Source organism: Neofelis nebulosa, chromosome 3, assembly GCF_028018385.1.
Source record: "Neofelis nebulosa isolate mNeoNeb1 chromosome 3, mNeoNeb1.pri, whole genome shotgun sequence".
Taxonomy (NCBI): Eukaryota; Metazoa; Chordata; class Mammalia; order Carnivora; family Felidae; genus Neofelis; species Neofelis nebulosa.
The window spans coordinates 66,874,764-66,899,169 of record NC_080784.1 but is presented as its reverse complement, the minus strand read 5'-3'; positions in this window follow the sequence as shown (position 1 = coordinate 66,899,169).

The window sequence follows — 24,406 nt, the reverse complement described above, 5'->3', positions numbered from 1 at the left end:
GTTTATCTGGACTACCCAGTTATTTTTTTAATTGAAGTATAGGTGACACACAAAATATTAGTTTCAGGTGTACAACATGGTGATTTGACAACTCTATACACTTTGCTATACTCACAAGTGCAGCTACCATCTGTTACCACACAACACTGTTACAATACCACTGACTGTATAACCAGAGTCATTTTTAAATGAAAAATAGGGGAAGCGGTTCCTTAGAAATTAAAATTAATGATTTCCTGAGGTCAACCACTACCCAACTAATCCTCATAATGATTTTGAAAAATAGTAATAAGTGTCCTCTAAAAGTAGATGCAGGCAAGTGGGCCCAGACCAGGGCTAGTAGGCCACGATTGGATTACACAGGCCCTGACTTGGCCCTTTTTGGTCATTATAACTTGAAACACCCAGATTGCCATTTTAAGCAGTTTGGAATTTGCAAAGGCCAACTCTCAGAATAAATCCAATTGTTGGGGAAAGGAAATTTTGTTTGGTTGCTTAATGTTTATTTATTTTTGAGAAAGAGATAAAGAGAGAGAGAGCACAAACAGGGGAGGGTCAAAGAGAGAGGGAGACACATAAGCCAAAGCATGCTCCAGGCTCAGAGCTATCAGCACAAAGTGCAACGTGGGACTTAAACCCACGAACTGTGACATCATGACCTGAACTGAAGTCAGATGCTTCATAGACTGAGCCACCAAGGCACAGACTTTTGTGTAAATTCCAACACAGCTCTTGGGCAAGAATGGGAAATATATATATATATATATATATATATATATATATATATATATATATATGTATATATATATAATTTTTACTCTTTATTAATTTTATAATCCCATAATGTTAGGAAATGAAATTCTGATAAATAACATTTATACTCCAGTTTTAGCTGGTGATTATTCGTAATACAGAATACAGCTTTATTACATCTTAAGCAATATAAAACGCATAGATTATCTCTAATTATCCATGATCACACTTTATATGTGTGTGCACACATATACACACATACATACTTCAGGTGTACATACATACATACATATACTAGGAGAGAGATAGACACTAATGGTATTAATTAGCTCTGCTCAAGATCAGTGTACATAACTTTCCGAATTCATGGACCTTCTTCCTAAAGAGGCAGGTATGAAATACATGCACATATGTTTGATAAAAGTTTATAGGCTTTGGTTTTTTTTTTCCTTTGTTCATAATTTCAGCATTTATGTATATCCCCAATGAGTTATTCGATCATGTTCAAGGTTTTTAATGGCTATAAAAATTAGTGTTATTTGCTATGTATCCTACTGGAAATCCCTGATTGGAAGCTTTTCTTAAGTATGAAGAATAGTAAGAGATAATGTTTTAGGCCTACTTACTTTTTCTTTTTTGGTATAAAACGTTTTTTACCTGGGCACCAGACCTACCATATCAACCAATGATTTCTTTGAGACAGAATTTCTTTTGGATAATCATTTCCACTCTAAGAAACAGAAAAAAATTGAAGCTCTTAATTTCTAGATCTCCATCTTGGAAATCTTTGAATTATCTCAACTTTGTACAGGATTTTATGCTGGGAAAAAGTTTTATTGCTCTCAAGCTGAATTCTAGTAGTTATGCTTTAGAAAATGTGACATGTTCCAAGGTGTGCATTAAATCATCTGGTTTCAGGCCTGTGACATGTGTGATTATGTGAGTGAGTCACTGGTGGATATCAAAAGCACCCAGACTCTGTCTCCAGATATATCTCTGGTATACCCAGCATGATGGCTACCCATATGGCACAGTGAATTGGAAAAGGGCAGAAACCAGAGACAATGGTAAAAAGGAAGATCTTTTAGATTCTAAGAACTCAAACTCTTCCTGTCTTGTCATCAGTTTTTATTGGGTCAATAGCTTTCATACTTTGCCCTTTAATAGGAATACTTTCATACTTTGTTCTTTAATAGGAATAATGAAATCTTTTTTTTTTCCATTCTTCCCTCAAATGCCTGCACTGAAAGTCATAACAAAATCCCCTTCGTCTCTGGTGAGAGGTAGGGAGTGTTGATCCATAAAGTGTCAGGATCCACTGGCATCCCTGAAAATTACTCCTCTGGATGAGAATTCTTCAGCAAGTGTGGATCTCTTGGAACACCACAGCAACACCCGCATAGCACCCTTCCTGAACATGAGTTTGCTCCTCTGCAAAGAAAAACTCATCTTTCAGGTTGAAGCATGCTTACATGCCCAGGACAGTTAGAGTGCTGTTCCCTATTTATTCTTCTTTCAGAAGCCTCCCCTGAGGTTATGGTCAATCAGCCCAACATACTGCAGCTCCACAGGCAGCTGTGACTGAGACACTAGGTCCAAGTTGGACCCTTCCTGCTTCAACAAGTGGGTAGCAATTCATGATCAGCAGCCACACGCCTGTGACATCATGGATCTGGCACTGCCACAGCTGCACATCACTGGTGGGAAAAGTCTGACTTGGCTTTAAACATACTTTGTGTAAATATGCTTAAGAAATTGATCTTTGTCTGCCTGAATCTGTATGATGACTTTTTCCAGACTGATGTCCAGCTGATTTCTTCTCTAATTCTAGCCTTATGATTTCTTCCCTTCATGCAGTCAGACTATGAACTGATCTTAGCTGCTGTCCTGGTTATAGACTATTTTGATCTATGTGAACTGTACAAGTGTTTGTATCTCTCTAACCCAAGAGCTTTTCTTTTGCTCAGTGGTCAATTCCAACAGTCTAAGCCCTTTATGATCAACTCTAGGATTAACTAGAACATTTCAAACACTTCTATCACCTGCTTATAAAACACAATTGTGTTATCCAACACCACTGCGGCTTGATCTTCAAGCCGAGCAAGTTCTTGCCATTCTCTTTACTATCTTAACTTTACTATTCTCTTCAGACTGCAGAACTGGTCAGATCAACTTGAGTTCATTTATAGAAATTAAAATTTCCTTCCCTAAATAAAAAATGAATAAATAATAAAAAATAAAAACAAATAAAAATACGCTTCTCAAATGATCTCATAAATACCATTTTTCACTTTAGTCAGAAGAAAAAAAAAGTATTTTACCAAGAGAATGCTAATTCCTTTATTTTGTAGCAATCCTTGCTTAGGAGGATTCTGTAATTCAGTTGCATTTTCAAAAATGTTAGTGCCACAAATTTATTGCTGAAATTCCTACTAAAGAGAATAAAATGTTACATGTTTAGAGTTCGATTCATTATTCCTCTTTCCTCACTAAAAAATATGTTTTGTACCATGTATTTTATAATATATATAATTATAATTCACAATGATAGGTGATTTTTAAGAAATAAAACTACAGAAATATAGTGAAGCAAACTATATTTTGCTTTAGTGAAAAGATTTAATTTAATTTTCTAGTCTTCCCTTGGTTGTCTAAATTTCTCATGTATGCTATTACAGCCCTTGCTGTCTCTCTACCCACAGTTCCCTTCCTCAAACGTATGCCTGCATGACCCCTTCACTTACTTCAGTCCTGTATATAAATATCACTTTTCTTTTTTTTCCCCTAAGTTTATTTATTTTGAGAGAGAGAGAGAGAGAGAGAGAGAGAGAGAGAATGAGTGAGCAGGGGAGGGACAGGGAGAAGAGAGAGAGAGAGAGAGAGAGAGAGAGAGAGAGAGAGAGAGAGAGAGAGAGAGAGAGAGAATCCCAATCAGGCTCCATGCTGTCAACACAGAGCGCAACATGGGGCTCAATCTCACAAACCATAACATCATGACCTGAGCTAAGATCAAGAAGCTGATGTTTAACTGACTGAGCTATCCAAGAGCCCCTAAAATCACTTTTCAATGAAGTTTTCCTGAACTACTCTATTTAAAATTGCAACTTTATTTCTCAACTCTTCTTTTTGCCTTTAATTTTCTCCATGAGAATTATGTTTTACTCACTTATTAATTTGTCCTTAAAACAGAGGCCAGCAAAAGAAATTTCATAGTATAAATTCAAATACATTTAAATATAGAAATTCAAATAAATTCAAATTCAAATATATTCAAAATATAAATCATTTTCCTTAGCGGCAGAATATCACCGTCAATATTCTCATACTGTTCTACAGAACAACCTTTGAAGAAATTATTTCCAACTATCCTTGGGATGTTCATGTAATCAAGTCCTAAACAATGAAACATAATGGCCAGAAGGAACTCTCATAAAATCTCTTTAAAACAGGGAAGGAACAATACATCTTTTTATTTTTTACTGCATCTTGCCTATAGTAAACATTCAATGTTGGAAATGGAACAATTACTTGTAGCCATTAGGTGATAAGCATGAGGACAAAGCCACATACCAATCACCAAGAGTGGACATATCAATCACTGATGGTATTGGCACTAGACTCCCTTTTTTCCCTGGTTATGTGAGAATAACAGTCCCTCAACTGATTAGGCCACTATTATTTGGTTCTCTATTAAGGCCATCCAACATAAATTCTAGCCAATACAAAGCTAAGAAAAAAAAAAATCTCACGAAGCTCTACCTTCTTCCTGAATTCCAACCGATTCCCTGCTTGAGAGTTGCACTCTAGAATTGTAAACTAGGTTACAGACATATAAGCAACAAGTTCACATATAAAATAAACATCACAATACTACAGGTTTTATTTTCTGATCAGTATTTTTACTACAGAGTTGTAGGCAAGTTGTGTAACACTGGAAAGAACAAAACGTGGGGGTCAGAATTTGAAAAGTTTACCTAAGATTTGCTAATGAATAGTCTGGGTCTGCAAGATTATCATATAATCACTCTGGATCTCAGCTTCCTCAACTATAAAATTTTTAAGATTGCACTTTAAATCCTCTGAAGCCTCCTGTAGTTCTAATACTGTATTTGTTTCTGGGCTGTTTGACACCTTGTGCTGCCGATGACTGATGTATAAATTTGTATTAAGAATAAAGCAGAAGAGTCAAATTAGCCTAGATTATCCAACTCTAATTTAGGTGATTATGGTTATTCCTTCACTCCCACAAAACCATGTGAAGGCTTTATGTCAGATATTTAGTACATTTTATTCACCAGTTAGGAAGCTATTTTAACACTTGCTAATGACACCCGCTATCTTCTATCAGTGAGTTTCTGAACTACTGCTGGCAGATTAGATTGTATTTACTACATCTATTTCTAGCACATGGTCAGACTGACCTGGCATAGCATCTTTGTTGGTGAGAGTGAAAAGTTGATGGGACAGTATTTGTCAGACTGAAGAAGAACTCAGAAAATCTAATTTCAAAAACTACATAAAGCCAATACCCTAACTCACTTCTGGAAGCTGCTTTTTTGTACACTACTCTAGAAACATCATGCCATTGCCTTATTAAGTGGCAATTACATTGATGGAAAATGAACTCCAAAGGGCATCTATTTCCATTTCTTTTGCTCATTGCCCCATCCCAAGGGCCTAGGACACTGTGTGGCACAGAGTAAGCATTCAAGAAATAGTTGTTCAATTGAATCTAATAAAAATGGTTCAGTTCTTACTGTTTCTTTGGAAGAAAATTGCTGCATTTAGGGCAGACAATTTCCAAATTTAAAAACCAACAACTCATTTTATTAAAAGCAGAAAACCAATCTTCCGATAAAATATAAAATGCATGTTTTGAGAATATAGTAAATACATTTTTCTGATTCTTGCTCAAGTTAGAGTCACTGGGGGGGAAGCTCAATGCCGTAACAAATTTCAAAATGCACAAATATTAAATGCATAAATTGTGCCTCTTTAGTCACTAAGTATATACACATACTATCACTAAAAACTCAGCTCAAATTTGTGGGCCTGAATGGTATAAGAAAGAGATCTGGCTTCCCAGTGTCCATCACAGAAAGGGTGATCTTGCTATGCGGGTGCTGATTATTAATCTGGAGGGAAGCAAATACGATGAGGATATACCACTGAGATGCAGTACAATCAAGCCAGTTCCATGAGTGAACAGGGTAGAGAAGTAGGAGCATTGACTGGGAGGTTTTCTTTAATTAAGCATTGATTATAATGAACATCATTATAATAACATAATGATGTACTAAGTTGCAATTTAGTAAAATAAACATAAAAGAGAGCTATTATACGCAGCATTTTCCCATCATTCCATGGGACATCAACTGGAATTGAAATGTAGTTTGATATATTACTAATTCTAGAGGACCATATTTAAGTTATTTACTCTTTTGTGGAAGTAGATTAAATTTGCTAACCACGTGTACTTAAAAACCTTCCTCTCTAGGGGCACCTGGATGGCTCAGTTGGTTAAGCATCTGACCTCAGCTCTCAGGTCATAATCTCACAGTTTGCGAGTTCAAGCCCCATGTTGGACTCTGTGCTGACAGCTCAGAGCCTGGAGCCTGCTTAGGATTCTGTGTCTCCTTCTCTCTCTGCCCATTCCCCACTCACACTTTCTCTCTCTCTCTCAAAAACAAACATTTTTAAAAAATCTTCCTCTCTAGGAATTCTAACAGATGTTTTATGATAAAGTGCCCCAAACCTTCTTTAAAAGTTTCATGCTTGACACTTAAAACGAGTAACATGCTCACAAATATATTTAATATACATGACCTAAGTTTTACACTTTATAAGGGCAAAGGACAGAGATACCTTTTGGGTGGGGGGGAGAGTCCGGGGGGTGGTTAGGACTGGGCAGCAACAGAAATGTAGGTATCTAAACACTTTTAGTGGGAATTGTCCCCTTTGTTAGTACTATTACCTTAATACTAACACTCCCCTACTTACTACACTCCCACCTAGTCCTCTAACTTCCTCTCCCACCTTTTTCTCCCTCCAATGACACTGGTTTTCTTGTAGATCTTGAGTACACCAAGCACACTCTCACTTTATGGTGTTTCCATTCTTTGCTGTCTAGAATAATATTCAGTCATTTGTCCTCATAGTTTACTCCCTCCCATCCCTGTGTAATTCTACTCTATCTTCAAATATCACCACATTAGTGAAGGCTTCAGCTACTGCCATATGACAAGTAGCATTATTTCTCACTTTGGATTTCCTGGTTTGACTTTACTATCCTTCAGAGCATGTATCAGTACTGCATATTATTTATTCATTTACTTCTGATTGTTCTTGCCTAAGAATATAAGCTCCATGAGAGTTACAGTCTGTTTTCTCCACTGTATATCCACAGCACCTCAAATGGTGCCTGGGATGTGGTGTCAGCTTATGAAATGCTACTTGGATAAATAAGTGATTGTACACTTAATTTTTTTAAGTGTATTTATTTATTTTGAAAATGAGAGACAGTACAAGCAGGGGAGGGGCAGAGAGAGAGAGAGAGAGAGAAAGAGAGAGAGAGAGAGAGAGAGAGAGAGAGAGAGAGAGAGAGAGAATCCTAAGCAGGCTCCACACTGTCAGAGCATAGCCTGATGTAGGGCTCAAACCCATGAACCATGAGCTCATAACCTGAGCTAAAATCCAGAGGTTGACACTTAACTGGTACCTGCCCCAGGCACCCCAATGATAGTAAACATTAAAGTCAGCCCACTCAGGGGCGCCTGGGTGGCTCAGTCAGTTAAGCATCTGACTTTGGCTCAGGTCATGATCTCACGGTTCATGGGTTCGAGACCCACATTGGTTCTGTGCTGACAGCTCAGAGCCTGGAGCCTGTTTCAGATTCTGTCTCTCTCTCTCTCTCTCTCTCTCTCTCTCTCTCTCTCTCTGCGCCTCCCCCACTTGTGCTCTGTCTCCCTCTGTCTCAAAAATAAGTAAACATTTAAAAAAAATTTAAAGTCAGCCTACTCAAACATATTGCACTTCTGAGATAATCTTCAGCTTTGATAGCCATGGTACTACCTGATTCTCCAAGATCTTTCCAATGAAAATATTTCCTTTTAGGCAGTTTTCTAGCATTTCAATGTCTCCTTTGATCATCCTCTCTCCTAAGTTTCAGCATTCAAGTTCAATTTAATGAAGATGTCGGATTAAAGGATAGTCCTACAAGCCATACTAAAGCCATACTAAAGCCTACATAAGTAAATAGAGGTTTTAGGCTGTGATAAAAATAATATAATGTGATTTATTTCTTTTCTAAATTTATATCAATCCTATATTTAAGACTATATCATTGTCAGCTCAGCTGCTAGAGAACTCCCTTGCCTGCAGACCCTAACTATCTATTGCAAAGTTTCTTCTCTAATATTACAACTCCTGCTGTGTTATCCAAGTATCTGCCTGAACCTTTCCTTGTAATGGTAGCTGTTTGGGGACAGGGAAAGGGAAAAAAATTTTATGGCTCTGTTCTGAATGAATTCTGGCAATCTATCACATTCTCTCTACAGTTCTGCCCAAGCTTATGTGATGTTTTGTTTTGTTTTGTTCTGTTTTGTTTTGTTTTCCCCTTGATTGCTAGGATTCGACAGTAACAGTTGATGTTGATCTTAAAGTGCTTTAGGAGTCCATGTATGAAAGACGAAAAAAAAATCTGAATCATGGAAACATGAATGTGATTCCTGATAACGTACTAGCTGAGAGGATTTTAGGAAAACCATTTAACTTCCCTGAAATGGTTTGCTTCATCTGCTAAGTACCAGTCATAATATTTCATAGGAATATTGTGATAATTATATGAAATAATATATGTAAAGTGTCTGGAACATAGTTAATGCTCAATGAATATTGTCTAATTAAGAACAGATTAGTTTGACTAATAAGATTACTAAGTGTCATGAAAATGCAAAGAAAAAAGAGGAAGTGCAAAAGCAAAAGTGATAAATGAAAAAAGAAAGGTGATTATAAACTAAGAGAAAGAAGACAAATTCATATATATATTGAAGCCATGAGCAGGAGAGTAGGATCAGGAAGTCAAGAGATTATTTGTATTAGAAAGGACTCAAAAAGTCAAGTATTTTGTGTGATAGCTGCTTTTTTTGAGATCAGAGCATATGAGAACACTGTTCTTAGACACACAATCTACAAAATCAGTTTTGGGAAACATTGAGCAAATGATCATGAATCAATCATATTATTATGAATTATTATATAATCATTATTATGAAAAATCCAGGGGTGCCTGGGTGGCTCAGTCGGTTAAGCGTCCGACTTCAGCCCAGGTCATGATCTCACGGTCCGTGAGTTTGAGCCCCGCGTCGGGCTCTGGGCTGATGGCTCAGAGCCTGAAGCCTGCTTCCGATTCTGTGTCTCCCTCTCTCTCTCTGACCCTCCCCCGTTCATGCTCTGTCTCTGTCTCAAAAGTAAAATAAACGTTTAAAAAAAATTAAAAAAAAAAAAGAAAAATCCATACTTATTAAAGTAGAAATGATATAAATAATCACTACACTGGGATAATTATTACTTCCTTGAAGTGTATGTAACATTTTCAAAGGTGTAAAATGCTGTCCTCTCAAGGGCTTAGTAACATATTTTTGAAAATAATTTAAGCAAATTTTTAAATAAAATATTAACTAAGATAGTGCTTTTACAAAAGCAAACAACAAAAAAATCACAATAATTTATTATACCTCTTAAACTTTGTATTAATCTTTCTGAAACTATTCACTGACACCTGGTTACTTTTCCCACCTCTTTTCTTTCCACTGCTCCTTATTACAAAATAAGTTCTGTTTATACTCACTTCTTTTCATTCCTCTAATTGGCCATTCTCACTTTCATCAGCATATGGGAAACTCCTTGGATCCTAACCTAAACACACCCTTCAGGAAGCCTTCCTTGATCTCTCTAGCTGGGACCATCTGCTTTCCCTAACTCTCATGGAACCAACACTCAGGAGCTCCTCCACCAAATACCTATAATACTGTAATTGCTTACTTAGTAGACTCTACCCACAAAGACAACAAATTCTTTGAGGCCAACGACCACAGCTGCCTTGCTCACACATAGATCACCAGTATCTCGCTCAATAAATATTTTTAAAAATAAACTTGGGTTTAAAAAAAAAGGAAGTTAGACAGATACGCTTATAGGATAAGAAATTCTAGGGGCGCCTGGGTGGCTCAGTTGGTTAAGCATCTGATTTTGGCTCAGGTCATGATCTCAACATTCCCTAGTTCGAGCCCCACGTTGGGGTCTGGGCTGACTGTTCAGTGTCTGAAGCCTGTTTCGGATTCTGTGTGTGTTTCTCTGTCTGTCTCTGCCCCTCCCCTGCTTGTGTTCTGTCTCACTTTCTCTCTCTCTCTCTCTCTCTCTCTCTCTCTCTCTCTCTCTCTCTCTCTCTCTCTCTCTCTCAAAAATAAATAAACATTAAAAAAATTTAAAAAAAAAAAAAAAAAAAAAAAAAAGATGGGGCGCCTGGGTGGCGCAGTCGGTTAAGCGTCTGACTTCAGCCAGGTCACGATCTCGCGGTCCGTGAGTTCGAGCCCCGCGTCGGGCTCTGGGCTGACGGCTCGGAGCCTGGAGCCTGCTTCCAATTCTGTGTCTCCTTCTCTCTCTGCCCCTCCCCCGTTCATGCTCTGTCTCTCTCTGTCCCAAAAATAAATAAAAAACGTTGAAAAAAAAAAAATTTAAAAAAAAAAATAAATAAATAAAAAAAATTAAAAAAAAATTTAAAAAAAGAAATTCTAATATAGGCACACATTCATTTGTCTACAAATTTGGACGTGTTTTTCATAATGTGATTAAAAACAATTTGTCACCTCAGCTTGCCTTTTCATCAAGTTCGAGGAAGTTTCCCTTAGGAAGTCTGTGGGTTAAGCAGATATGTTATCATGAAAGAATATTTGTTCTGAGCGTGCACAGTCTTTCCAAAAATATCCCTTATGAGTTCATAGGGGAAGACCCAGTCCTTGCTTACTGAAAAACAGTAAGTAACTTCAAATCTGTTACCAGGATATATAGCAACTGAACAAGTCAATAGAGTACAGAATTGATCCGTAAGATTTAAGGGAATGCACCAAATGACAGAGTATTCGTCAGAGTGTTATAAGATTAAGTAGCCTTATCTTGTCCAAAAATATATATTCAGTGTATATGCTGTACAAGGCACTCTACTGGAGTTGTGCAGAATAACTTCCAAAATTTAAATAGAACATAAATACATGCACACATACACATATACACACAGCCATCTATGTTGTCAAGTAGAATGGGATAAATTCCTTAGGAAGTAGATATATTGCCTTATGAGTTCAGACAACAGGATGATCAGTTCTTGCTAAAAATATCAGAATAGATGTATATTCATGAAATGTGTGGAATACAACCTCAGCCTTAATGGGAGAGAGTGATAACAGGACACTACATGAGTGTCTATGAAAAGTGCGACTAAAGTAGATACTGTGACACAGAAGGTAGGGTATATATTTGGGAAATTTTAACAGTGTGTCAAGTCCATGCAGAAATACAATAAGACATAAAGAAAAGTTTGATCTGATACAGCAACAGTTCTGAATAATGGGTAAGGATTTTGGATGTGGTGAGACTATTTCATCAAAGAAGAAATGTGATTAGATTTCTCAATGAGAGTTTTCCTTTGGAGAACTTTTGTTTCAAAGTAGAAAAAGAATTAGAAATTAACTACAAGATGTTTAAACTGATACTTCTGACACATATCCATGGCTCATTGTAGTGACATGATCAATAAACCAAACCTGTCAAAAATTGGAGGAACATTTGTTAAAATGCACATAAATGTCATCTTTTTTTTTTTTTTGATAACTACTCATTTAATCAAGACCAATAATAAACATCTTTTTGGGAGGAGTGGAAAATGGGTTAAAAACTCAAGGATAACAACATCAGATACAAACACATCATTATGTCAACCACCTTAGGGATGATTCATGTACCAAAATGGAAAAACAGGATTTATTCTTATCTTCCCTTCTTGCTCATTTGTAATTTCTCTCTCTGACAGTGAGAAACCCTGGCTCCCATCTACTATCAATTCATTTACTGTTCATCTCCCACATGCATGTAAAGGAGTTTCTGAATTAACCTACACCACCATGAGAAATAAATTTCCCAACTTGAGCCCAGTGCTTATGAACAATTCCTTCTGCCTTACCTTACAATTTCCAGCCAAAACATCATTTTCCAAAGTTCTAGTTTTCAGTGAATATGAATAAGGCTGATACTAACATCTATCTACAGATTTTTGTATGAACGTGAGTTTTCAGAGGAAATGAGGCATTTCAAAAATGGTGGGTGCTTAACAAGGAGGAATGAGAGATCTAGGAACATGCCAAGTTACTAGTTTGAATCATGTTTGGTTGAAGGAAAGAGAACAACTCAGAGTGCTGTAAATAATAAAGAATTTGATTTTATTTTCCTCTCATGGGAAATTCTGGAGATGGTGGTTCTAGTACTGGTACCCTCTATGGAACCAAGCCTCTTTCTTGCTGGTCAGTCACTCAGTTCTCTTTGTCAAGCAACCACATACACCAAAAGGCTGTATCAGCTCCCGCCTTCAAGTCATCATTCCAACCAGCAGAACAAGGAAAGGAAAAAGAAGAATGTGACTCTCTGTTTAGGAAAATTCCTAGAATTGCACAAACCACCACCACGTACATCTCATTGGCCAAAACCTCATCATGTGTGCACACCTAGCACCTGGGAATAGAATTTCTATTCTTGTCACCCACAGGATTCTACCTAAAGTTTGAGGAATAGAATACTACTCGAGTACGAACGACAACTGTGGAACATTACTCAGCTAGTTTTGTCCATATAGCTAAGTTGTAGGCAATGAAATGTATGAAGAAGAGATGCATGGAACATCTGGGAGAAAATGATATATATATTTTTTCTTTTTTTTAATGTTTATTTACTTTTGAGAGAGAGAGAGAGACAGAGCGTGAATAGGGGAGGGTCAGAGAGAGGGAGACACAGAATCCGAAACAGGCTCCAGGCTCTGAGCTGTCAGTACAGAGCCCAACGCAGGGCTCGAACTCACGGACTGTGAGATCATGACCTGAGCTGAAGTCGGACACTTAACTGACTGAGCCAGCCAGACACACCTATACATATATTTTTTCTTTTTCTCTTTTCTGGTGGCTAGAATGTAAACAGGATGGCTGAAGCTTGAATAAATAAATTTGTCCATAAGTGAAATTTAAGAATAGAAGGCTACCATGATATCTTCTATGAGACACAAAGACAGAACTATGGGACTCCAGTAGTCAGTCCGTAATTGTCTACTTCCAGACTAGAGAGAGAAATTTCTTCATGAGAGAGAAATTGACTTCTGTCTCTTTTATGCTACTGTTATTTTAAGTTTTCTGTCAAAGAAAAACCTAATTCCAAAAACATACAGAGAAAAACAAATCATCTGTCTCTTTCATTGTAATTTCATCCAAGTTGCTACCATGATAGGTAGGGTTGTTTTGAAAGTTACCAAGGATCAAAGTAGGACTAACTGGTGCTTTTACAAGTAATTAAATGTCATTTCATAGATCGTTTACTGAATTTCTAATCAGTATCTGACACTGTGCTAGGCATCAAGGATATAGTGTAAGCTTAACTATAATGGCCCTGACTTCCTAAAATAAAAGAATAAATATTTCAGGGGCACATGGGTGGCTCAGTGGGTTGAGTGTCCGACTTTGGCTCAGGTCATGGTCTCACAGTTGGTGAATTTGAGCCCCACATCAGGCTCTATGTTGACAGCTCAGAGCCTGGGGCCTGCTTCAGATTCTGTCTCTCTCTCTGTCTGTCTCTCTCTCTCTCTCTCTCTCAAAAATAAACATTAAGAAAAATTTTAAGAATATTGTAATAAGGCAATTTTACAAAAAGTAAAAAAAAGGTAAACGTATAATTTGGAAAAATTCTATGAAAGAAAAGAAGAGAAAGAACTTTCAGGCAGTCAGAGTTGCCATATGTGGAACTGACTACTTTTATCACTTCTTATTGTTGGTTTTCAGGCACAGACTGAATGACAGCTTGGGAATGTGGTGAATAAAATGTGTAGAAAGCAGCCTCCCTGAAATTGAGAGTCATGCTCAAACTATGATTTGAAATCTTACAGAAATTATTCTCTAAATCCTGAAGTTGTTTAAGGAATAAATTCTAAATGCTCTGTTTTATATGTTATCTTATGTATCTCATTAAATGCTTTTGTGTGCTGGTTCATGAGTACTTTGATAGATATTATGGTATTAAAAGGAGTATATTTAATTCCAGATTTATACTTCAGCCCCCTCAGGAGTTAGGATGCCTTTTATCTTTCTCCATGAGATTTGATGCAGGTGTTGCATATATTAGCTGCTTAATGAATATGCATTGCTGAGTTAACTCATCTGGTCTCAAGCTGGTGCTCAATTAAACCTCTAGGAAGCCAGCTAATTCCAAAAAGACATTAGTTACAGGTTCACAATAGAAATTATTTGGGAAATTCAAAGAAAACAGTATAAAAATCTGATAATGTAATTGCCTTATTAACCCTGTAAGGTTTCTTCTTCCATTGAAACTAGCACAATGCCTCACGAACAGCTGATGTGAATGTTTTTTTTTTTTAACATTCTGCTGCAACATTAGGATGAAGATATATACTGATGTGCTCTTATTAATTCTAAAGTTGGTGCATTTACTCATTAGATTGGGCAATCTATTCCACATTCTAAAGCTACTTGAAATTTAGGTTGGCAGTCAAAGGTAACTTACAAGTGATCTCTAGGTTTACTTTTAGAAGGAATTTTCATCTTTAAATGCTTCCCTGTAGCATTTCATTCCCTCTCTCTCTCTCTCTCTCTCTAAATAGTATTGGTTTTTCTCTCCATTACCAATTCAGAATAGTGTAACAATGTGACTTAGTCAACTTATAAAAGAGGTTCTAATGCTTAAAAATAAATTAAGTGACAAAATTATATTAGGAGCTTGAGGGCACCTAACAGTATAGATTTTTCTAAAAGCAACATATAATCTAAATTAAAACTATACCAAGTTTCAAGGAAATCATCGAAGTGTTATTTTCGTCTACAGCCTCTAACAGAGAAATGTGCTGATGAACATTATAGAAGCAACATTAATGGACAGAAACTCGAGATGAAGGTAATTCAGTGAAGTAGTGACTGATCTCATAGTGTCTTCCAAAGATCACTAGCTATTTGGGATATATTAGAACCTACATAAATGCGCGCGCGCGCACACACACACACACACACACACACACACACACACATATGCTCACACAAATGCTTTGTGAATACATCACTTTGGGAAGTGCTGGGTGACAGAGTATAAAGTATTATTGTAACATAAACCTGAGCTTTCTTTGTTTTTGTAGATCATTTCATGTGACTTATTTTGAATGAATCATCCAAACCAAAGCAAGTTGTACTTCATTTTAAGAATTTACCTCGAGGGCACCTGGGTGGCTCCCTCGGTTGAAAGTCTGACTTTGGTTCAGGTCATGATCTCGTGGTTTGTGGGTTCCAGCCCCGCGACGGGCTCTGTGCTGACAGTTCAGAGCCTGGAGCCTGCTTCGGATTCTGAGTCTCCCTCTCTCTCTGCCCCTCCCCCATTTGTGCTTTGTCTCTCTCAAAAATAAATGTTAAAAAAAATTTTAAATAAATAAATAAATAAGAATTTACCTCTATCTTATGAATTTTAGTTATTGGTTAAAGATAATAATAATTAATAATGCCTACCTGATATAGTTTATATAACTTCTAAGTTAGGAAATATATGCAATGACCAAGAATAGTTTTTGATAAATTACACATAAAAATGATCATCATAGCTATTATGTACTTTACTTTTATGTTCATGTCTCTTTAGATTATATATTTAAACATATTTAGATAAACATATAAAAAGATAATTCTGGAATAATATGTTTTTTTTTTCCCTTTTGTTACGCTTCATGGTAAATTTAACTTTCAAGAGACAAAGGAAATCCCCTGATTGTTATGCAAGTGCCAGAACACATGTGTCCCCCAGGCACACATACTGCTCATGTAGTTTCCACAACAACTATGTACAAACTAGAGGAGAAACCTCCTGCTCTTAGAAGCACATCCTATACCACGGTTCTCAGTATTTTTATTCCCAAGTTTGATGAAAGGTACAAAAACTCTCACCAATATTTCTGGTCTCTGATACAGAAGAGTATGTATTTGAATTGATATGTATGTGGTTGGGAGCAGAGATTTAAGTGGTGATGGTATGAGTACAATTTAAAAGGACTTCATATTTGATTCTGATAAGTTGTCCAAGTATATTAAAAGGCTATAGAATTATAGAGCCATGACTTGATAAACCCATTCTAAATTGATCATGATGGCCTTTTTAATACCCAAAAGTTATGACTTGTCTTTCCGTAAAATACGATTAGATTTACACTGAATCAGGAAGTAATAGGATATAAGAAAAAACAGCTATTTAAGCAAGTTTTTTTATTAAAAATAAGGTTCATATAGGGGTGATCTCGGCCAAAAAAAAGTGGCACAATGTATAAAAGTATAAATTTAGCACATAGTTTTGAAAATGACTTTTCATGTTTAATTCAGAGAAAAAGAATGAGGGGGTTCTGGTCAATAGGGAGAAAAGTCTAAAGGGAAAAAGAGCAGCCATTTAGAGACATTGTGAAGGAAAAATATAATGGCCTTGAACCATTTGAGGAAAAAATGAACTTAGCCCTTAAAAACCAAAATGGACTCAGGAAATTGAGAGCTTAAAAGGAATTTTTTTTCATGAAATGACTATAGCTGCGCATAATAACATTATTCTGATAAATGAATCAACTGCAGATTCCCACAAATAGTTCTTAACAAGAATCAACTTATGTTAATTCTATATTCACAGTTCCACTGAATTTTGCACTTTAAAAGTAGTAGGAATATGTTACTTAGGAAGACTTGATTTAGGACATTAAAGCTCTGGGAAGCTTAATCAATAGAGAAGATTCATCTATAAGGAATTTAAACTCCAGCTAAGAAATAAAATACCTATCACTGAAGAAAGATAATAATTATAAAGAAAATCTCACCCTTTGCCAAATGCTTATTAATCACCTCAAGATTTCAAGACCCAGATTAAATGTCCTTCTCTGTGAAATTTCCTTTTATTTTCAGAGTGGAATTACTTATTCCTCTTCTAATGTTTAACATTCTTTAAAAGACTAGAATCATTCAGTCAGTATTTATCAACAGCTGTGTGGCACACAGTATATTGTGTTGGAGACATAAACAAACAACAAAAGAAATCTGCCTTAAGAAACCTGAATCCCGGGGCGCCTGGGTGGCTCAATCTGTTAAGCATCTGACTTTGGCTAACATCCTGATCTCAGAGTTTGTGCGTGTGAGCCCCACATCGGGCTCTATGCTGACAGCTCAGAGCCTGGAGCCTGCTTCAGATTCTGTGTCTCCCTCTCTCTCTGCCCTCTCCTGCTCATGCTCTGTCTCTCTATGGCTCTCAAAAAATAAACATTTAAAAAAAGTTTAAAAAAAGCAATGAGAAATTCTACATGTAAATATATTAATCTGAATATATTTTAATGAACACAAAAATAATTGTTCAAAAATGCACAACTACCTGATATTGTTTAGTAATTCAAGGAAAAAAGGTATGAAGGGGAAATATTAAGAGATTATTAAACTTTTCTATATAAAATCGGCATTGTTTAAATAGTAAAAACAAGCATAACTTACTTTGTTTAATGAATAATTTACTACCAAAAGAAGTCATATATAAATGGCAATCATATTTTTAAAATCTATCACTCTGGTACATTAAACATATTTAAAGAAGTCTCTTCATAATTACTGCATTTAACTAGTTTTAAAATGCTTACACATTCCAAAATTCTATTGATAATATTTCAGCATCATGTAGATCTTTAGCTGAAAACAAACCATTTAAAAACATCTGTACTCCCAGAGCAATCAGTCATTAACAAACCACATACTCACTTACACAAACAATCCTATTTCAATTAGTAAAAAATACTCAGTCATTATTAGGAAAAAGCCCATAGTAATCCGATGCCAGTTTTAAATTTTAATTAATATGAAAAGCCTTCTTATGAATATGGAAAATAAATTTGTGTGCCATTTTTGGAAATGGAATTATTTTAATTTAAATTAACTAAATGCATTGTATTTCTAGTATCTATTATATCTTCCAAAGAAATCACTGTATGGATCTGAATTATTTATCAGTATTGAAGAAATTGTTTTTATGATAAACTCATGTACAGTATTTTATGGCTATAAAGTATCAGTGGGCCAATAAACACAGTGGGCCAAATCACACCAGTGATTATAGGTTTTTTAAAAGTATAAACATTGTACTGTTCCATGTGTTTATCTAGTAAAGTATCACTCTACTTAAAATTGCATGCATTGATAATATTGATGACCTCCTAGTACTGTAAATGGAAATTTCCCTACTCCCATGGAAAAAGCTCACATTAGGAAATTTGCTCCTATGATTAGTTTCATTTTCCATTATCAAATTTTCCCTCTCCACTGGGTAACTTCATCCGTATGCAAACATTCTTATGTCCCTATTAAAAAAGAAAAATCATAAAAAAGCAAAAATAAGAAATTTCCCCATTATCCTGCATGCCTCTAGACACTACCCCATCTCTCTTCTGCTTTCAGATAAACTTTCAAAGTTTTTACAAATTCTGCCTCCACTCCTCATCTCATAATTTCTATTCTAAGCACTCTCCCTGGGCTTCTCTCACCATTGCACTGAGATTACAGTGTCACAAATGACTTCCCAGTGGTTATTGACATTGCTTCCTTTGCTTATTCTATCCTGACCTGCACTCTCAGCATCACTGTTTCCCCTTCCCTTTCCTCAATTTTGCTTTCTGCATACTTGTTCTTAGTATCCTTCCCTGATTTCCACTCATCTGTTTTCTTAAATACGAAGATTTACTTCTGTGTCTGTCCCTTTTTGTGGGTCACCTCATCAAGTTCTGTGGCTCTAAACACCATACTTGTGCCAATAACTCCCAAATCTATGAATTCAATTACTACCTGTCCCAAGAACTCTGGATTCATGTATTCGTATCTGCTTTCTTTTATGCCCACTGGGATATGTAATATCAAACTTAATGAGGCTAAAACAAAACCTGTGATACCCACCAACAACCTTCCACCTACACTGAGCTACTCTTCCCTCCATCATATCCTTCCATAGCTCTGGGGAAGCAAGCAGCATTATAATCAAACAAATTACTCTTCTGTCCCCTCTTCCTCCATTCCACCAGCAAATCATGATAGCTTTACCTCAGAACAAATCTCAATGCCTACCTCATCTCTCCATCTCTTCTTCTCCCATCCTAGCCAGGTCATTATTCTCCATCTCTTTAGTATTGCTCCCTTGTAACCAATTTTCCTTGGAGTAACCTAGATGCTCTTTTAAAGACAGATCATGGTGACTATAGTTAACAATACTATACTATATAGTTAAGTACTACTAGAGAGTAGATCTTTTTTTTTCAATATATGAAATTTATTGTCAAATTGGTTTCCATACAACACCCAGTGCTCATCCCAAAAGGTGCCCTCCACAATACCCATCACCCACCCTCCCTTCCCTCCCACCCCCCATCAACCCTCAGTTTGTTCTCAGTTTTTAAGAGTCTCTTATGCTTTGGCTCTACTAGAGAGTAGATCTTAAATGTTCTCACCAGAAAGAAAGAAAGAAAGAAAGAAAGAAAGAAAGAAAGAAAGAAAGAACAAAAGAAAGAAAAGACAACAGAAAAAAAAAGAAAAAAGAAAAGACAAAAAGAAGAAAAAGGAGCCATGTGAAATGACAAATGTATTAACTATCTTACTGTGATAATTATTTCTAAATATATATATATATATCAAGTCATCACATTGTACACCCTCAACCTACAACAATGCTATAAGTCACCTACAATGCAATAAAGCCAGTGGGGGGAAAGTAAAAGATCAAATTAGGTCACTTTCTTGCTCAAAACTCTCCAATCACTTTCCTTTCCACTTTCAATAAAATCTAAAATCTTTTCTGTGGTTTACGGTCTAGCTTCTTTGATCTCAACTCTGACTACTGTCCTCCAGCTGTATCATCTCTTCTTTTCCATGAGCATGTCAAGTGGGTCATCATTTTAAAGCTTTCTCAATAATTAGCTTGCTGCCTGGAAGGCTTTGCTCTTAATCTTCAAATCTATCTTCTTGGAATTCTGAATGTAGCTTTAATACAATCTTCTCAGTAATGACTTTCTAGCACGAACATACAAAACGACCACTTCCTCACTTTCTATCATACCATCTTATACACATTTTTATGCACATCTAATGTATCACTTTATTATTCATATTTTTAAATTTCTAAATTAGTGTCCTTATTATTTTCCATATTAGAACATAATTTCAAGGGTGGAGACCTTGTCAGCCTTTTTTATTTTATCTCTAGCGCCTAGGACACGGCCTGGAAGTTAGTAATAGTAAATAAATATTAGTTAAGTAAATAAAGGAATTAAATGAGAATGCACCTGGAGGTTAAACAAGAAAATGTATGATCTCTGATCTTAGTGTCAAGGCATTTTTTTAACCTCTTTTCCCTGCTCTATTTTAACCATTCCTTGGATCAATTATGTATCTAAAATATCCATCTATCTTCTCTCCCTTTCCATCTCCTTCTCCCCCCTCCCTCTCCCTTTGACTCTCTCTAATTTCTCTTGGCTAAACACAAGTATATGGATTGATCCCACCAAAAAATGCCCATCAATATGTCAGAATAACAAAAAACAAACAAATAAGTCACATTATGTCACAGTTGCATTTTTGCTTAAAAAGTAGCAATCAGTAATCTTTGGCAGCTGGTAATTTTAAAATCAGGATCACAGCCTCAGAATGCAAACTTTGGGGGCTGAATGTGTGAGGTCTTTGATCTGAGTGCAACAGTGATTTGCAACACCTATGAGCTTTCCAAAGTCCTGCCCTGGACACGTTGCCTCCTCAGCCACTAGGTTTGAGATTGAGTTATTATTCTTTAACTGATTTCTCTTTAAACAAGAGAAATTTATATCACGGATAAGCAGTTATTCTCTTCCTAGTATCCTAATATTTCAGTACCTGACCACCTCATAATGATCAGAAGAGGTAACAACACACTGCATATAAAGTATCTGCCAGCTAAAGGAGAGGAGGACCAATCTCAGATTATACTGGAAGAATAAAGGGAAATCACTACATATGAAACCAGGCTCAGGCTGGGCCCTGCATGGTTATTATCTCATTCAGGATACACAACAACGTGATAAGGTAGGTAATAATGGTACTTTTTGAACACATGGAGGAATGTGTTTAGTGAACAAGTAACTTGCACAAGAACATTGGAAAAAGCAATAATGTAGATATCAAGCCCACGCCTTTCAAACATGAATGTTCTTTCTGTAGGGATAAAATGAAATAGCAATACTTACATATTTACTTCTGAATAAACATTTTGCAGTGTTCCATTTTAAGCCTACTGGAAGTGAGAGATATATACTATATTATATATGATACATTACCATTAGTATTTGTCTAAAATTTTAAAAGCCTATTACTCATTATCTTTTGCAGGGAAAAACTCTTTTTTTATTTTTGTTTTTAAACACTGATTTCATGTTCCTGCTTATCTTGACAATATTTTGTTCACATGAATTAACATTTTAAATAAGAAATTTGCAAGCATATGTATAACTATTTCTTCTAAATTAAAAGTGCAGCTTTGATTCAAAAACCAACTCCCCCCTCACCCTCTATTCCTAAATACTTCATGGATGAATATCAAATGCTTACAGAAAGTCAATTATGCTACAACAACTAAAGAGCAAGTTCGTACATTTTTATGTTTAATGATAAAGATGGTGATACACAGGACAGATACAGTATTAGTAAAGGGCATTTTTGTATTATGTATTAGATGTTATGATGAATGTATTTATATATCTCTGTGCTGCTTATTAAGTATCTTTTGACTCCAAGCTTGGCAATTTCAGATAAATAAATTCATATAAGGATATAATCACTGGGTGTAAAATAATTATACTACTGATTTTACCAGGAAATAAGTTATGTATTTTAAATGAATAGAAGAAATTATTTATGCCAATGCAAACTAATGATGGTTATTTCTAAATGATAGGATATTTTTTTATTCCTTAGATTTTCTACATTTTCTAAAATGACAATACATTGTTTCTTTATTCAGAAATTAACACTGCTATAAATATCCGTTTGTAGTAGTAGTATTTAACATACCTAACTTTATTGTAACTATCTAAATTAATATTAAATAAAAACTTTCAAAGTTTATTTTTGATAGAAACTTAGGTAATTAGTTAAATGCCCATTTTATATAAAATTTACTTTGAAAAAGTGTTCATTTTCTTTTTTTTTATTTTTTTTATTTTATTTTTTTTAATTTTTTAATATATGAAATTTACTGTCAAATTGGTTTCCATACAACACCCAGTGCTCATCCCAAAAGGTGCCCTCCTCAATACCCATCACCCACCCTGCCCTCCCTCCCACCCTCCATCAACCCTCAGTTTGTTCTCAGTTTTTAACAGTCTCTTATGCTTTGGCTCTCTCCCACTCTAACCTCTTTTTTTTTTTCCCTTCCCCTCCCCCATGGGTTTCTGTTACGTTTCTCAGGATCCACATAAGAGTGAAACCATATGGTATCTGTCTTTCTCTGTATGGCTTATTTCACTTAGCATCACACTCTCCAGTTCCATCCACGTTGCTACAAAAGGCCATATTTCATTTTTTCTCATTGCCACGTAGTATTCCATTGTGTATATAAACCACAATTTCTTTATCCATTCATCAGTTGATGGACATTTAGGCTCTTTCCATAATTTGGCTATTGTTGAGAGTGCTGCTATAAACATTGGGGTACAAGTGCCCCTATGCATCAGTACTCCTGTATCCCTTGGATAAATTCCTAGCAGTGCTATTGCTGGGTCATAGGGTAGGTCTATTTTTAATTTTCTGAGGAACCTCCACACTGCTTTCCAGAGCGGCTGCACCAATTTGCATTCCCACCAACAGTGCAAGAGGGTTCCCGTTTCTCCACATCCTCTCCAGCATCTATAGTCTCCTGATTTCTTCATTTTGGCCACTCTGACTGGCGTGAGGTGGGGGAGGGGAGGGGTTTCTTTGTAACTGCCTTCAACAAATAGAATATAACACAAATAACATGGCATAATTTATAAGACTAGGTTAGAATAGGAAATATAATTTCTGTCAAGTTCTGTCCCTTAGGACACCTACTATGGGAATCCATTTACTATATTGTTAAAAAGCCCCAACTCACTGAGAGGCCACATGCACTTCAAGTATTACAGTTGAAGTCCACCAGCTTATCAACCACCAGCAAGTATCAACCATCATAACATAAGTGAAAACCTCAGATGAGCTCAGACCCTATGTGTGGAGTCAACTCAAGTCTTCAAGCAGTTAGCTGAGTCCCCAGAAATCACTGAACAGAGATAAATGGCTCCCCCTTTGCCCTGTCTAAATTTCTGATTGCTCTATAATATTTATGACCATACAAAATAGTTGTTTTATGTCATGAAATGTTGGGATTTTTTCACAAATTAATAAATAACCAGAATGGTAAGAATTGTCAAGAACAAATAAAATATATATGGAATTGATAGCAATTTCTGATGAAATGTCATTTGTTCAGCTATGTAGTCAATTGCTCAGAGATGACCAATCCAGCACTTTCAACAATAGTCAAATTATAGAATGAGCCTAAATGTCCATCAACTGATGAATGGATAAAGAAGATGTGGTTTATATATACAGTGGAATACTACTTGTCAATGAGAAAGAATGAAATCTGGCCATTTGCAGCAACATGGATGTAATTGGAGGTTATTTGCTAAGTGAAATCAGTCAAAGAAAAACAGATACCTTCTTCTGAAAGAAAAAAATAAAAGTTTTAAACTGAAAAAAAAAGACAGATACCATATGTTTGCACTCATATGTGGACCTTGAGAAACTTAACAGAAGACTATGGGGGAGGGGGAGGGGAAAAAAGTTACAAACAGAGAGGGAGGCAGGCAAACCATAAAAGAGACTCTTAAATACAGAGAACAAACTGAGGGTTGATGGGGGGTGGGGGAGAGAGGAAAGTGGGTGATGGGCACTGAAGAGGGCACTTGTTGGGATGAACACTGGGTGTTGTATGGAAAACAATCTGACGATAAATTATACTTAAAAAATAAATAAAAATAAAGATGGCCAATGCATAACTTGTTAACAAATACAGAATAAATAGATGAAATTCTTTTTTATTAATCATAGCTTCGAGAAATAAAGAGTTTAATTTCAGTCTCCCATGAGACTAAAAGTTCCTTGAGAGTTGATATAATTATTCATATTTTTGCATAGGTTCGTAATGTTATTGTAATTAATGAATAAATAAATGAATTAATAATTGGAGCAATGACTGAATGATGTAATGGCATTTCCTCTATACTTTCTGGAACTAATATTGGACA